This window comes from Onthophagus taurus, chromosome 1, assembly GCF_036711975.1.
Source record: "Onthophagus taurus isolate NC chromosome 1, IU_Otau_3.0, whole genome shotgun sequence".
Classification (NCBI taxonomy): domain Eukaryota; kingdom Metazoa; phylum Arthropoda; class Insecta; order Coleoptera; family Scarabaeidae; genus Onthophagus; species Onthophagus taurus.
In genome coordinates, this window is record NC_091966.1 from 11,954,141 (window position 1) to 11,970,864 (window position 16,724).

At 32.3% G+C, this 16,724-nt stretch overlaps 1 protein-coding gene across 3 annotated transcripts in view; it reads right to left on the reverse strand.

Moving 5' to 3' along the window:
- LOC111420504 (homeobox protein OTX2) overlaps positions 1–16,724 on the reverse strand; it is a 125,765-nt gene that overhangs the window by 74,890 nt on the left and 34,151 nt on the right. For 2 of the 3 annotated variants that reach the window (XM_071196967.1, XM_023053510.2), the window contains exon 2: positions 10,698–10,730. The exons of the other annotated variant lie outside the window; for it this stretch is intronic. The gene's annotated coding sequence lies outside the window, so the exon portion shown is untranslated. The remainder of the gene's footprint in view (positions 1–10,697; positions 10,731–16,724) is intronic. 3 annotated transcript variants of the gene reach the window in all.

The window sequence follows — 16,724 nt, forward strand, 5'->3', positions numbered from 1 at the left end:
ACTCTTTCTGATACTCATTTATTAAAGTATTAGAGAACTCAATACAGTTTGCGTTTTCGGCAATTATCCATGATTGCATAATGATGCACGCAATGGCACGTCTTATTGAATCTACAACAGTACGTAACAAGTGTATAACATTTGTTTCTCAAATTAATCTCTTGGAACCCTTTCTAAAATCGACAGAAAAGAATTTAATTCTAATTTGATTTCATTCCCATAAAATCTTTAGCCAATTATTACATACCATTTTAAAACAGTGATATTTTTTATCGTTTTGCGTTTTATACCGATAAACTTCCATGCGCTCTTTTAACTCATCATAGAATCGTAAATCATACGTCAGATGAAAGACTTCGGCGGTTAGGAACGAAGAAGAAGAAGAGGATGCGAGAGAGGTTCGGTGTGAAAAAGAGTTTTCGGTGGGCCCAGAAAGAGCTACTGCGACCCCGGAGTCGCATCTCCACCGTCGTACCTTCGGTTCGGACAAATAAAGCAGTAAACAGCGCTGCCGAATTCAAACCCAATAAATTAACCAAGAGGTGACATTAAGGCTCCCGGACCCGGTGAATCTTTAGGAGACAAGGGGCGAAGAAAGATGATAGGCGGAGACGGAGGAGAAAAGCGAACGCATAATATTCGTTTAATTGTGTGAATATAATTTATCGGTTATAATTCTGGCCGTTATTATTGTCGTTGAGATAGCGTGGGTTGAGAAATTTCTTTAGGTATTTTTTTTTTTAATAAGTACAAAACGATTTATAAATTTCTTATTGAAAACCAAAAACTTCCCACTTTCATTTATTACATTTCTAAAAACGATAAGAACGCGGTATTAAGATTTTAGCATTAATTCGCACCCTCTTAATAAGTTAAAACGTATTTTAGCGTGCTACTTATCATTAACGTTCAAATTATAATATCCGTAAATTGGTTACGCTTGGTGAACACGGGAAAACTTGACTGACATTTATATACGAGATACGAGTTTTTTGTGGAATCTTTAGAAATTATTCATTACAATAAACTTTTTGTTAAGAACCACTTTCACAAACGTATTAATTTGAATTTAAAAAAATATCATGGCTCAGTTCTGCATCAATTTCGTCAAACATAAAGAGTGGTTGAGGTAAATGCAGTCTAAATTTCTCAAATAATTAAAAATTCCTTAGGGATAACCTTATCGATTTAGCTTTCGGTCGAACGATCTCTTCAACTTGGCCTTTTGAAAACTGGTAAATGTCACAAGATTTTTTTTTAAATTTACCTATACCGAAGTCTTCGTTGTCGACGACGACGACAAGAAGAAACCAAGACCAAGTCACCATCCCGTCCCACTCCTCCCTCGCACCTTTTTGGGTTATTATTATTTTTTTAACGCATCCGAAACGGTTGTCGCGCCGAAGAAGGACCCTTTAGAGCCGGATCGACCTCTTTGATCGTTGGCCTTACCGACTCTCTACATCGTTCTTATCTAAAAGACGAATTCGAACTTTCTGTCCCTTGACCAGAACTGAAAGAAACTGTCTATCGAAGTATGAAAAAAAAGTGTCTACGAAAAATGACTAAAGAAATAAAAAAATTACTGAAACATTTTTAATGCTGATTACTAAAATCACTCATAATTATATCTTCTTTAATTCTACTTCACCCGTATATTCCTTGCTATTATTAAGTATTAAAACCCGTCAAATTATAGCATTGATAAAAATCTATATATGCATAAATGCTAACAGCTGTGCAAAAATAATGTTTTTAAAGTTTTAAATTGCCTTTATTAGTATGTACTTATTTTTGTACCATTTTTAGAAAAAAATATTTTAGTACAGTTTTGTATTAAAATAGGTAGGTATAAATTTAGTGTAGTTTTAAATAAATTATCGTAAAAAATATATTTCTTTAAAATAAAAGTTGAAAAGGACATTGAATACGATTGTGGATCGTTGTCGTCTTTGGCGCGAGCATCTCAATTATATCGTCGAATTTATCTAGTCAATTACGGCTTCGAATACCGTACCAGCATCCAAAGGCCTAATTAAGACCGCATCGGTCTGAAGAGGTGAGAGAGAAAGGTCCATCTGCGTCCCGCGCTCTCTTAATTGGTCACTTAACGAAACGCGAAATTCTTCAGAACGCGATCAGATAACCGGCACCGTTTGATTGATCCAGGGCAGACGCGACGCAGTCGAGAGAAGTCCTTCTGTTGCCAGCATCTTGATGTTCCAGGGCACACACAGAAAACGTCGCCGTTATCATCTTAGAACGTTTCTTGTTTCTTTATCTTGAAACCGCCTTCGAACGACACCAGAGAGTTCGAGTCGAAGGAATCGGGAATGCTCTTTAATTTCTGTTCTTTTTTTCCAGAAAATGTGGAAGCTATTAAGATGAGATTGAGAGCTTTTTTGAAGGTGGTTAAGTAAAAAAATAAAACTTACATTGTTTTGATAACGTTTATATTAACAGTAACAATATTAACAAAGAATTTTATTTCAGGTTATCCAGAATATTTAGGAAAAAACTTGTAATTCTCTAAGTCACATTTACTGACTACTAAATTTGTTGTTAAACCAACATTAGTTTGGTGAAAAACAATTCATTTATCGAAAATTCGTGTCGAAAATTAGTTTGATCTCTTACAAGGGATTTTGAACCAATCACAGTTGAGAGTTTCGAGTATTATTTATTGCCAAGAGTAAATGATACTGAATCAGTACATCACAAAAATTACGTATGAATAGCATATAGTACTATCTGGTTGTAGTACCTGATTGAGTACCTCACCCTTACTCGTGAAGTGTTTGGATTATTCTTTTTTGTGGAATCAGCATTTGAATGGCAACTCTTCTAAATTCGAAAATTATCGAGTGATGTTTGGTATGGCTCGTTCAGAGATTATGAGTCGTTTAGGCGAGCAATACAATTCGGTCAATATTACTAGAAACTATATCAAAGTTACAAAGTGAATAAATGCAGAACAATACTTGCAGATGTATATTTATACAATTATCAGCTTACATGTGAACTCTGACCTTACGGTTTTTAGTAACCGAAGACTCACACCAGAGGTTGATGTTAGGTATTCTTAGGTATCCTGAATTAATTTGGTAACAAATGACTACCAAACAAACGCATAAAGAAGAGAAAGAATGGGGGCAAACGAAATACAAAATATCATCGGCAAAGTTCCAAACAATAAGCCGACAAGAATAGTTGCAGTAAAGAAGAACTAAAAGAAGCACCGAGAAACATTGTCACTGCAAAGAAAAGAATAATATCAATCTAAATGATAATCTTTCTCGAATTTTTATATGACACTAATCAGCTTATAACATTTGTACCGCTACTTAATTAATTTCACTATCTGGTGCTGGAACTATGCAACACGCAATTGGCTTGGGTTTGCATTTTAATAATCGCGCTATAAATTAATATGTTATCGTGTTTTATGAGCTAATATATTCCTTTTAAAACTTTTGTGATAAACACCGTAAAGATACCAAAGGTAATTTTGGATAGTTCTCGTAACTGTTGGGGATTTTTCACCAAACATTCAATTTTAAGAAGCATACATAAGTTTCTTATCTAATTGGATTATATTGAGAGGAAACAGGTTGCAACGTTTGCGATGCTCCACTTCGATGAAGATAAGAAACTGGCTTCATACAGTTATTGCATGGAAAATTCGAAAGAACTTTTTAACAAAGTTCACCAATAGGTGGAACTTAGCCAAAACAAACTTAAATATTTATCTTGTCCACAAGACAGTAGTTTTTATGCAGCTGAATGATCATTAGTCTATCTTCTTATTCTTGCAATGCTTATCCATAAATGGATGTTTGCGACCCATTTCTTCTATATTCCTCCAAGTATGGATTATAGCTTATATTCATATTATATAATATCCATATATTCATATTCCAATTTATTTATTACTCTTGTTTTCAAGGTCCACCTTTCCACTCCATACAGAAGCATCAATCACACGTAACATTTCACGAACCTCCATCTCAGGTTTAGATTTAAGTCTAAACAGTTGAATACGTTTCTAAATTCACAAAATCAAGTTTAAGAACATGTACCAGGAACAACCACAACTACTAGATGGTGATCGGAGTAGCAATAAATATTTAACAGTTATAAACTCGATTAAGAATCGAACACAATTTATAGCACTCAAACATTTCTTGAATATTAAAATGATTCTTAATTAAGTCTTTAAAGATTATACAAGATACAGAAATGTAAATTTTGGAATTCAAGTTTGAAATACGATTTTGCTTACAAATTTCTATAATTGTTTTTAAACAAATTCAAAAAAAGTAACTGTATATTCTTCAAGTTAAGCTAATTTTGATGGCAAATTTGTTGAATAATTTATGATTCTTTGATTTGTTTCGGAATTAAATAGTAATATTTTAATATTACAGATATTAATATCACAGATATTAAAAACGAATATATAACGATCTAACAATTTAATAACAGTCATCATTCATATTTAAAATAAACCAATTTTATAGTATTTGTGCACATATTAAGGAATTTTTTAAACAAATGGACCAAAAATGAGTCGGTTAAAATTTTACTACTGTACTTTTTACTGTACTTTACTGTTTTTGACGCAGAATTGGTGTTATTTATATTTTGTTCAAATTATAAAAGCAATCCCAATAAGTCTAGGTCTAATCATGGAAAACGCTGTTATGCTAATCGACTCAACACCTCACTAATCAGTATGTGATAAAAAGCAAATAGGTTAGACTTAAAAATGTTAAGTGTGTTGATCATATTCAAAAAAGGACACTGACACTGACTGTGATCAAACAATAGTAAAACTACTATTGTCTGGCAATTATGAGAAATACAGATTCTGCAGAAAAGATAAGAACTGCCACATAAGCTTGATGAAAATGTTAGATGCAGAACTGGCCAAAATTCAGACAGCGCAGCGGTCAGGTTTATTGAAATATGTAGATGAAGGCACATCATATGCTTGTGAATTGTATCGAATTTATGAAAAACATCACGTACCTGTAATAGCTACGGTTTTAGTGTACTACATGATTAAATATGTCAGACTGTACATGTACTACATTTAGAAACCAAACCGCGTATCGTATAACCTTTTTATATCAGCAAAAAGAATAAAGACCTGAATAGAGAGAGAGAGAGAGAGAGAACAATATTTATTTGGACTTACACATATATATATAAAACAAATATAAGATAAGTCCAAAATGGGTATAGACCTGAGTCTTGCCCCAGAATAGATTTTTTTAGTTTTTAGTTGTGTAAGAAATGGATACGGGGATTCCAAACGTAACATAATCTACCCTTCAATACAAGCTAAATCTTATGGAGCACTTAACGTATCAATTTAATCAACCAAATTACTAAAATACATAATGCCTACTTAATTAAGCGTTTTATTGAGGATACTTGAAAAGTGGTATTTAGGATTGAGATTTGGTGAACGTGGAGGCCAATCAATCTACCTCGTTTACTAATCCATTGTCCAGAAAATACCTCATCTAGATAACGCCGAACATTTACGCCAAAATGAGTTGTGCAACAGCTACGTCTTACACAGGAAAAAATCGTGTCGTGTAAAAATTTTAGAGTAGTTGGTAAAAAGAATTAGAGTAAAAATTGTAATATCACATGGTAAAAATAACTCTAATGAACACTATATTTAATATTAATATAGAGTTCATATATTATTCACTTAATAGAGTAGTTTTTACAGTTCTCTAAAGGAGAGTTCTTTTTTACTTATGTTAGTGAAGTTATGTAATATATAAAACATTAAATTTTACACTAGACGTGTACTTTTCCTTCGGGTACTTCGTAGGCACCGCACTATTTTGCTCGGGATTACTCGTTGGTATCACGTGATCAACATGTGGTGTGATACAGCTAAAATTTAACGGTCATCTACTAAACGTACTAAACGAGTCGGAACTCGATACGAACTCGAGACCTGATTTACGCGATATAGAAAGAAAGAACGATTTTTATTTTAGTTATGTTTGCCAAAATAAAACATTCATGATGTGAAATTAGTGGAACTTCCGGAAGATTTTACATACAAGTTCCTTGTGAAGATTGGTAAAAATGTGCAACTTGATGCAACTATACAAATAGGAAACTTATAGAAGACTCATTAGATGCAGTTTTGATGGTGACTCGGTGGAAACTTTAAAATGAATTAAGTATTATATATGTTATATGTATAAACAGAATTTAATTTTTTTTAATTTAAGTTATAACAATATATTACAAGTAAAAATAAAAACAAATATTTTATAATTTTGATTTTTATTACAAACGTAAAACTTCCCTAAAAATACTCCACTTCCTATTAAAAATTAACACTAATAAGTGTAAGATACACACTATTTAGTGATATTTCGTCAATTAATAGAGTAAAATTAGAGCGAATTTTTAATAATTTACACTGATTAGATTAGAAATGTATCTAATTAGAGTGACGACAACATCTAGTTAGATTACATATAATACACTGTTATAGAGTAACGATTTTACACTATTTAGTAAACACCATCTTCTCACTATTTAGTGTAAATTTTTAATCTATTCACCTACACTATATAGTGCAAAAAAATAACTCTAAATAAATTGGACCGATCTGAACCATGTTTTAGAGTTGATTTTTACTCTATATTTTTTCCTGTGTATTGAAAGCTGCTAAGTTTCCTTCGATAAAGAAACGCCCAATTAACTGAGTATTCACTATACCCGACCATACATTTAACTTTTGTGGTCTTTGAGTACGGTTTTCACGAATCCAGTGAGGACTTACGAGTATATCATTCCAATACCTTATATTATGGCGAATAAAATCACCACACATGTTAACGATATTGTCGTCTAACTAAATTCAAATCTTCAAAGGATGTATTCGATTATCAAGATCTATACGTCGTTCGATTCGCCTTAGTTTCTTTTATCGAAATTACTAAATGCCCAATCTCAATTCTCCCCATTAACCTTTTACAGTTCTCAGAAAGACATCGCAAGACACTCGTTCTTTATACACGTATGGACTATAATTTAGGTAATCTAAGCATGGTGTTAGGAACATTTCAGAAAAAATGTTTTAGTATAAAAGTTATAGCAAACTGTATTCTTAACAATATTGCTCTTTTACAATTTTGCTCGCAGATACATAAATATCCAGAAAAAATCAGATCTGTGAAAATTAGATGAAATAGTGGTTTTTTTTAGCTAGACCCAAGCTGTAATTGTGACATAAAACATTAAAATCCGTCAAACAGTTCTTTAGTTATAGTCAATTTAATCTAAATTATTTTTGACTTCGTTTCTACGTGTTGGATACCATTTTGCCACCTTCTTCAGTAACAAATTCAGAGGTGAATTTTTAGCTAATTTTCAATTTTTTTTAAAATTTCTAATAACATTAACTTTTTAAATCTTTTATAAAATACAGCAACTGTGTAAATACTAATATTTAGTTCATAATTCAAAAATTTCCATTGAATTAATATGAAGTCATCTTGAGTTAATTTACGCATTATCTAAATTTTGAACGGTTTAAATTTATTCTTATGTAATACGCAGAAAAGTGAAGAATGGCTTACATCATGTACTTGCAGTTATTATATAGGCAGTTAATATTGTATTCCTAAATTTGTAAGCATTCATGGCCGGTTTTATAAGAAATCAAACTAAATATGTTGTTGATTTTATATGTACAGTTTTTTATTATAACAAGAGAACCTCTCAACCGATTTTGTGAAGCAATATCTCATTCGAAAGCTTAATCCTTGGCAAATACGAAAGTGGAAGTGGCCCGATTCGAAATCTCTTTCGAATTTCACTAAAACGCCAAAATATTGCCAAAGTACACGAAAATAACACAAAAATGACTTTCTTAGATGGTCATAAGTCGTAAATTATATTCGATTATCAAGATCTATACGTCCTTCGATTCTACTTAGTTTCTTTTATCGAAATTACAAAATGCCCAATCTCAATTCTCCCCATTAACCTTTTACAGTTCTCAGAAAGACATCGTAATACACTCGTTCTTTATACACGTATGGACTATAATTTAGGTAATCTAAGCATGGTGTTAGGAACATTTCAGAAAAAATGTTTTAGTATAAAAGTTATAGCAAACTGTATTCTTAACAATATTGCTCTTTTACACTTTTGCTCGCAGATACATAAATATCCAGAAAAAATCAGATCTGTGAAAATTAGATGAAATAGTGGTTTTTTAGCTAGACCCAAGCTGTAATTGTGACATAAAACATTAAAATCCGTCAAACAGTTCTTTAGTTATATTTAATTTAATCTAAATTATTTTTGACTTCGTTTCTACGTTTTGGATACCATTTTGCCACCTTCTTCAGCAACAAATTCAGAGGTGAATTTTTAGCCAATTTTCAACCCGGAAGTTGCTAGTTTTAATTTTATTTCTAATAACATTAACTTTTTAAATCTTTTATAAAATACAGCAACTGTGTAAATACTAACATTTAGTTCATAATTCAAAAATTTCCATTGAATCAATATGAAGTCATCTTGAGTTAATTTACGCATTATCTAAATTTTGAACGGTTTAAATTTATTCTTATGTAATACGCAGAAAAGTGAAGAATGGCTTACATCATGTACTTGCAGTTATTATATAGGCAGTTAATATTGTATTCCTAAATTTGTAAGCATTCATGGCCGGTTTTATAAGAAATCAAACTAAAATTGTTGTTGATTTTATATGTACAGTTTTTTATTATAACAAGAGAACCTCTCAACCGATTTTGTGAAACAATATCTCATTCGAAAGCTTAATCCTCGGCAAATACGAAAGTGGAAATGGCCCGATTCGAAATCTCTTTCGAATTTCACTAAAACGCCAAAATATTGCTAAAGTACACGAAAATAACACAAAAATTACTTTCTTAGATGGTCATAAGTCGTAAATTATATTCGATTATCAAGATCTATACGTCCTTCGATTCGACTTAGTTTCTTTTATCGAAATTACAAAATGCCCAATCTCAATTCTCACCATTACCTTTTACAGTCCTTAGAAAGATACCGTAAGACACTCGTACTTTATACACGTATGAACTATAATTTAGATAATATTGGCATGGTGTTAGGAACATTTTAGAAAAAAATGTTTTAGTCTAAAAGTTATAGCAAACTGTATTCTTAACAATATTGCTCGCAGATGCATAAATATCCAGAAAAAATCAGATATGTGAAAATTAGATTAAATAGTGATTTTTTAGCTAGACCCAAGCTGTAATTTTGACATAAAACATTAAAATCCGTCAAACCGTTCTTTAGTTATAGTCAATTTAATCTAAATTATTTTTGATTTTATTTCTACGTTTTGGATACCATTTTGCCACCTTCTTCAGCAACAAATTCAGAGGTGAATTTTTAGCTAATTTTCAACCCGGAAATTTCTAGTTTTAATTTTATTTCTAATAACATTAAATTTTTAAACTGTATAAACACTAACATTTAGTTCTTAATTCAGAAATTTCCATTGTATCAATTTGAATTTAGTTGTCTATAGTATTCACCTCAATTTTTAGCAACTCATAAATTCAGCTGGCTCAACAATAAACGACCATCCATTTTTCCAAAAAGCCCCGGATCATAATCGGTCTGGCCGTAAGGCAAATATTTACCCAACACGGTGTGACAAATCAATTACATATTTCGGTACAGATGCGGTGTATTTATTGTAGTATTTTCGCCGGGTACAAAATTGAATGGACCCCGCCGTTATCCAACGTCTCTGTTCCATCCTCGCCTCAGGTTGTTAGATGAAATAGCACAATACCCCAGTTTGCACAGATACCGCTTGTTTACCTTCTAACGAAAAAGTTGTACCGTTTTTGCCCATCGTTTGTTCACTATTCAATTATTATATATCACCTGCATATATAACATTTCTTATTTTATTTATATATCTCGTTCTTGTTTCAGTCGAAATCGATTAACTGAAAACTAAATTAAACCGCACAAGCAATTAAAGGATGTTATCGGATAGCGATAACGGCGAAAGACTGACAATAAAATCGAACGTCCGGTTATTTATTATAATTTTTTGAATGAGAGTTTTCTCATCGCAATTAATAGATCTTAATTGACCCGTTCTACCCACTCGATTAGTTCGCATTTATACTTTTATATTTTTCTCTTTCGGGTACGTCTCAAAGAACGGGTTGAAAAGAGATGGTATGCGACCGGTGACACGAAGGTATCACTAAAATGAACAGACAGATGTTCTCTCGTTTAATCGAACGGATCCAATCAGTTTTTGGTTAGGTTGGCTATAATTCCGGAACACGCCGTTTCATGTGTACGTAGGTAATAATTTATTACGGGCAACGGTATGATCGATAACTTTTTAGCAGTAAATTAACGCGGTAATAAGACGAGGGGAATGTTTTTATATATGCATTGTATGTACGTTATCTTGTTATGTATAATAATTGATACGTACGATAAAAAGGTAATAAATTCCGGTTAAATTATAATGTATGTTATAAAGAAAATTTTACTTGCTTTTGTACAATTTTTCTTCTTTAAATTGCGGTTATTCCACTTAAAAAATAATTTTTATTATTTATAAGCGATTCCATATATGAAATGAAGAAGATAAATTATCATTGAAAACATGTACTTACGAAACCAAATCTCCTTTGTGCACTCCTGTTACCCTGTAAAAAGAAACCAAAATATTTTAGTAAAGAAATTGTTGGGAAATAAGTTGTTAAGGTCATTGAGAAAACATTAATGCAATTATAAATTGATGAGGTGTTAATTGAATACAATTAGCATGTGATTGACTGGGAAGTTAATGAACGTCGAGAAAAAATAATAAATTTATTAACTAGATTTACATAATAAACATAGTGAAAATCCTGTTTCCTTTCGCGATTCTATGAAGTGAAGCAAATTTATATCTTCGTTTTCAGAAAGCTCTTCCATTTTAATTTCCATCTTTAAACTTTACTTTAAACTGTTTGAATGAATAATTTCCACACCGCTCAGAAACATTCGGGTTTAGCCACGGCTAAACCCGAATGTTTTTAGTTATAGGTTTAGTGCTAGTTCCACTTTTGGTTCAACAAAAATATACAACAATCTAGCACTGAATAACAATTAAAGCTAGAACTATCGTCCTTGAATTTATACATCGTATAGATGACTCGGGGAATACCCCGAGTTTATCTATGAACATGGAATAGAGCAACTTGAGGAATAACCCGAGTTGGATTCTATCTACGAACGCTAAGATTTACATTTAAATATACTTATTAGTGATGGAACGGATAGTGATTTTGGAAAAGCCGGATACCGGATATTCGGCATCCCCTTCGGCCGGATATCCGGCATATCTATCCGGCCATTATGGTTATAATTTCTGGTGCATTTCAGAATTTTCTCAACATCGAATATTTTATCAAAACTTCTAATATTGTTTTCTCAAAAACTAAAAGTTATTTTTCAAAACGTGTTGGTTCATTGGAAAGAGGACACTTTTATTAACATTTTGGGAAATTTTCATACTCATATTCCAAGAAATCGATTTTATACGAATTTTTAAAACGTAATCGGCGAAAATTGCAAAATTCGAAAAAATCGTCGATCATTTCAAAAAATTTTTTCTCAAAAACTAAAGGGATTTTCAAAACGGCTTTTTGCATTAAAAAGAGGATACTTTAATTAATAATTAGTGATATTTCCACAAGGATCGTTTAAAAAATTAATTTTATAGCGAATTTTGAAAGTTATCGATGAAAATTACAACATCGAAAATTTTATCAAAACTTCAAATATTGTTTTCTCAAAAACTAAAAGTTATTTTTTAAAACGTGTTGGTTAATTGGAAAGAAAATACTTTTATTAACATTTTGGGAAATTTTCATACACATATTCCAAGAAATCGATTTTATACGAATTTTTAAAACTTAATCCACGAAAATTGCAAAATTCCAAAAAATTGTCGATTATTTCAAAAATTTGTTTCTTAAGAACTAAAAGTGATTTTTTAAAACGGCTTGTTGCATTAAAAAGAAAATACTTTAATTAATAATTGGCGATATTTCCACAAGGATCCTTCAAGAAATTAATTTTATAGCGAATTTTGAAAACTATCGATGAAAATTGCAATATCGAAAATTTTATCAAAACTTCTAATATTGTTTTCTCAAAAACTAAAAGTTATTTTTCAAAACGGGTTACTTCATTGGAAAGAAGAAACTTTTATTAACACTTTGGGAAATTTTCATACTTATATTCCAAGAAATGGATGTTATACGAATTTTTAAAACTTAATCGGCGAAAATTGCAAAATTCGAAAAAATTATCGATTACTTCAAAAATTTATTTCTCAAGAACTAAATGTGATTTTTCAAAACGGCTTATTGCATTAAAAAGAATATAGTTTAATTAATAAATGGTGGTAGTATCAGGCCATCAGCCATAAGTATTGTTTTTGATACTTGGGTTGGGTTGTATTTATAGCTGGATATAAGAAACAATCTCGGCCGACTTCGAAGACGTCGGCCACTCCAAGTATCTCCAACTATCTCCAAGTAGTCTTCGAAGTCGGCCGAGATTATTTCTTATATCAGGCCATCAGCCATAAGTATTGTTTGTGATACTTAGGTTGGGTTGGATTTATAGCTGGATATGTGTGGTGCGGTTTCGAATGGCACTTTATGCGGGGCTACTCGAGAGTCAGACTTTGATTATCAGTCAGGGACGATATTTGAATGTATTGGGCGACGCTTTCAGTTGGTAGCACTGGTTGGTTATTTGACGGTCTGGCATATTTGATTTTGCTTTTTCTATTTTCATTTTTTTTGTTTTCGTTTAATTTTTGATATCTTTATATTAAGTCTGTAAAATTTATATATGCGCATTTTTCTCTTCTCTTAGTTGTGTCTGATGTAGATTAATTTAAGTAATCGGAATGTGAATTAATGTTAGTTTTATTAGTATTATTAAATCTTTTTATTTTTGTATACTTTATTTTTTTTTCTCTTTCTTTTGTATCAGGGTGACAATGGAAGATCAGGTCGTTGTTCCTGAATTGTCGCCCGGCGGTTGTGCGAAGCGAATAGTTAGTAGCTTTCCTTATTTTCGTTCTAATAACTTGTATTTAATATATGCATTGTTGTTAAACTGCTATGATTTTTTTTTTGCTTATTTGTAGCTTTGCACAATAAACGATTATTTATTTATTTATTTATTTATATTAACAATCTCGGCCGACTTCGAAAACGTCGGCTGCCTTAAGTATCACGAGATTATTTCTTATATCCAGCTATCAACCCAACCCAACCTAAGTGTCATGAAGAATAGTTATGCTCCAACTATCTCCAACTATATCCAAATAGTCTTCGAAGTTGGCCGAGATTATTTCTTATGGATCGGTCGACTTCGAAGACTATCGAATTGTTTGATGATATGATTTATTTCTGGTTTAAAAATAAAAATGATTACTTACAATTACTTTAATTAAAGTTTAAAAATGCAATGTATGCACAATTTTGTAAAAATTTGTTTAAATCATATTTTACAATGATATATGCAACCTCAGTCAAAATTAACAAAACCAATCAACCAATTCATAAATAATCCTCGTTACCAATCGCGATTGATAGTTATCGGTTGTTGATTTAATAATAGAACAATAACTCGTTTTTGTTGATTTTCCATAATCGAGGTAATATTCTCTGTGCTATTTTAACCCAACAGATTTTTTACGGATACAGTTACTTTACTGCACATTATTTTAGTCAAAATGATTGATAACATTACAACGATTAGTTAAATAAGTGCAACAAACTTTGGTATAATAGTTAATAATATATCAATGCAAGTGTGTTGAAGACGTCAGAGCGTATTAGCATTAATGTCATTGCGATGCATGTTACAGTTGTTTTAAAATCTTAGCTGCAAATTCGAACCGGTTCATGTAATCGTCTTTGCCAAATTCCACATTAACTTAGCCAATTACGAAACGTTAAAATAAGTAATATTAAACTACATATTGAGTACTAGATGGTAATAATTAAGAGAAAATTATTTAGTGGAATCGAGGATCCAAATATAATAAAATACAAAAAAGTCACAGCGACGTAAATGATTCAAAATTGGAAAGTATACATTCTGAGATACTGAGTATAAATATACTGAGATACTGATAGATACTGAGTCGGGGAGTCAAGATAAAGGATCAACAAGGACAGTACTTTTATGGCCAAAGCAAATTCAAAATTCAACCTTCAAGTTCGAAAACTATATTCGTTGTAAAAATCTGCTGCAAGAAGTTGAACCATGAACCTTTTCCTGCTTTCAGTTATATGATTTGACAATCCCAATATAAGAGAAATGAGAAAAATTGACAATGACGAACAAACTTACTGCAGTATCGAAGGTTTCCAATAGTTTCATGAACAACTACAAGACTAACTACAATTATAAAATAAAAGGAGATAACTTGTTTACCTGTTTCGAACCTCTACAAAAGTTAGAAAGAAGAAAACCAACATATGTGGATACGGTTAGAAAGAACAAAATACGCAAATGTATTAACCAAAAATAATACCAAAAATATAGAAGAGTGCTTCTAGTTTCATGACCAATCAACAACTAAAATAGAAACGAAAAAAAACGGAAATCGTTAGCCTCCACAACTCTATAAATTGTGGTGTTGACTCTTTAAATCAGAATGTTGCAATGCTTTCATATAATCGCAGAACGAGGCGATAACTCTTGCTATGTTTTACATAATGTTGAATATAGCAGGTTATTGTTAAAGGTTTGAAAATGAACAGAAGATTTTCATCCAAAGTTTGAGTATGTCCTTACAAATGAGGTAATTATGCAATAATTAACACCCACTGAGAGAATTGAAAATGAAAAGTAAAGGAATTTTGTGTAGTCAATGTAAAGATGCGTAAAAACTCTTATTCTAGGTAGCAAAATTCCCATTCTCTCCAAATTTAGAGCTGGGTCAATTAAGACTCAACTATACTAAATGTACTACCAGTTCAGGGCTTATTCAGTAATGTGCAGATAAGTAATCATGCCGAGAAATACACGAATAATTCGTAACTTGACGTCTCATAAACAATCAATCCTGCTACAACAACCTTTCTTCTTTGTAATCCAACATTATTAAGGAGCTATATGGCCTCAACCTTAATGATGAGGAAGTCTTTCTTCATGACTCTTAGCAACTTTCTTAAGCTTCTTAGTCGCGGCAACAGAGTTCAGATCCCTATTGAGGTCGTTACTACTAAGGTGCATGTCGGATGGTTTTAAGCACTTTCTTATGAAATCTTTGATCTAGTGTATCCCCATAGATAACTAATTTGTTGTGGACAGAATCGTTTTAAATGATCATCCAAAAGCATTCATATCGGGTTCAAGAATCCCCAAACCACACCATACTTTTTAAAATAAATAATAAGTTGTTCTACAAAACGTAAAAATTCGTAAAGAATAAGGAGCTTTTCTTAAATTGTTGTTGTTGTACTAAAATTATTAAGAAATTTCTTGGTTTTATGTACAGGTTAGAATAAAGCAAGTATCTACATATGCCATTAATTGAGAAGCAGTGTTTACAAGAATAATTCCTGTGAAATTAAAAAAGATCTTGGTCGAATACACGATTTTTCGCACAACTATGCAAAGAAATGGAAAGTAAAAATGGATTAGAACTAAAACTAGAACTAACACTAGAAACTTTCGGGTTTTGCTGTGCGTCTTTTAATAAAAGGTTTGACGTTTCGGATGGCATGTTGCAACCTTCTTCAGAAACTGGTTCGAAGTGACGAGATCAAAAATCGGTAACTATATATAAGTCGGAAAAACTAATTAATAATCAGTTAACGCTAATTACAAACTAATTAATAACTAATTGCGTCGCGTCCGGTGTGAGGCGGGAAGAGGTCTTTGTGTTCACCACCATCTTCCATGTTCTGCTAAGCTCCCAGCCATCCTCTCTGTTGACGTTATTTTTATGTCGGTGCAGAAGTGCTGCAGAAGAATGGGTACACTTCGAGGGACATCAACCAGGCCATCAAGCAGCGAAAGCAGAAAGAGGACACGGTAAGTACAAAACCACTTGGATTTATCTGTCTTCCCTATGTTTCAGGTGTAACGGAACGAATTGCTAGGCACCTCAAGAAGAACGACATCGTAGTGCGGTACGGCGCGGTCAGCAAAATTCGGAACACACTCCCGATAGCCAAGGACAAACTAACTCCATTAAAAGGAGCGGGAGTCTATCGACTATCGTGTAGTTGTGGGAAGGCTTATGTTGGCCAAACTGGACGCAACGTCGAGTGCCGCATTAAGGAGCATGAGAGGGATGTAAGGCTGAAGAAGATCCAGCAGTCGGCGGTTGCGGAACATTGCCATGCAGAGGGGCACCGAATAGACTTCGAACAAACAAAGGTGCTGGCTAGGGACAACAGATACTACCAAAGACTGACAAGAGAAGCCATAGAGATCCACCGACATAAAAATAACGTCAACAGAGAGGATGGCTGGGAGCTTAGCAGAACATGGAAGATGGTGGTGAACACAAAGACCTCTTCCCGCCTCACACCGGACGCGACGCAATTAGTTATTAATTAGTTTGTAATTAGCGTTAACTGATTATTAATTAGTTTTTCCGACTTATATATAGT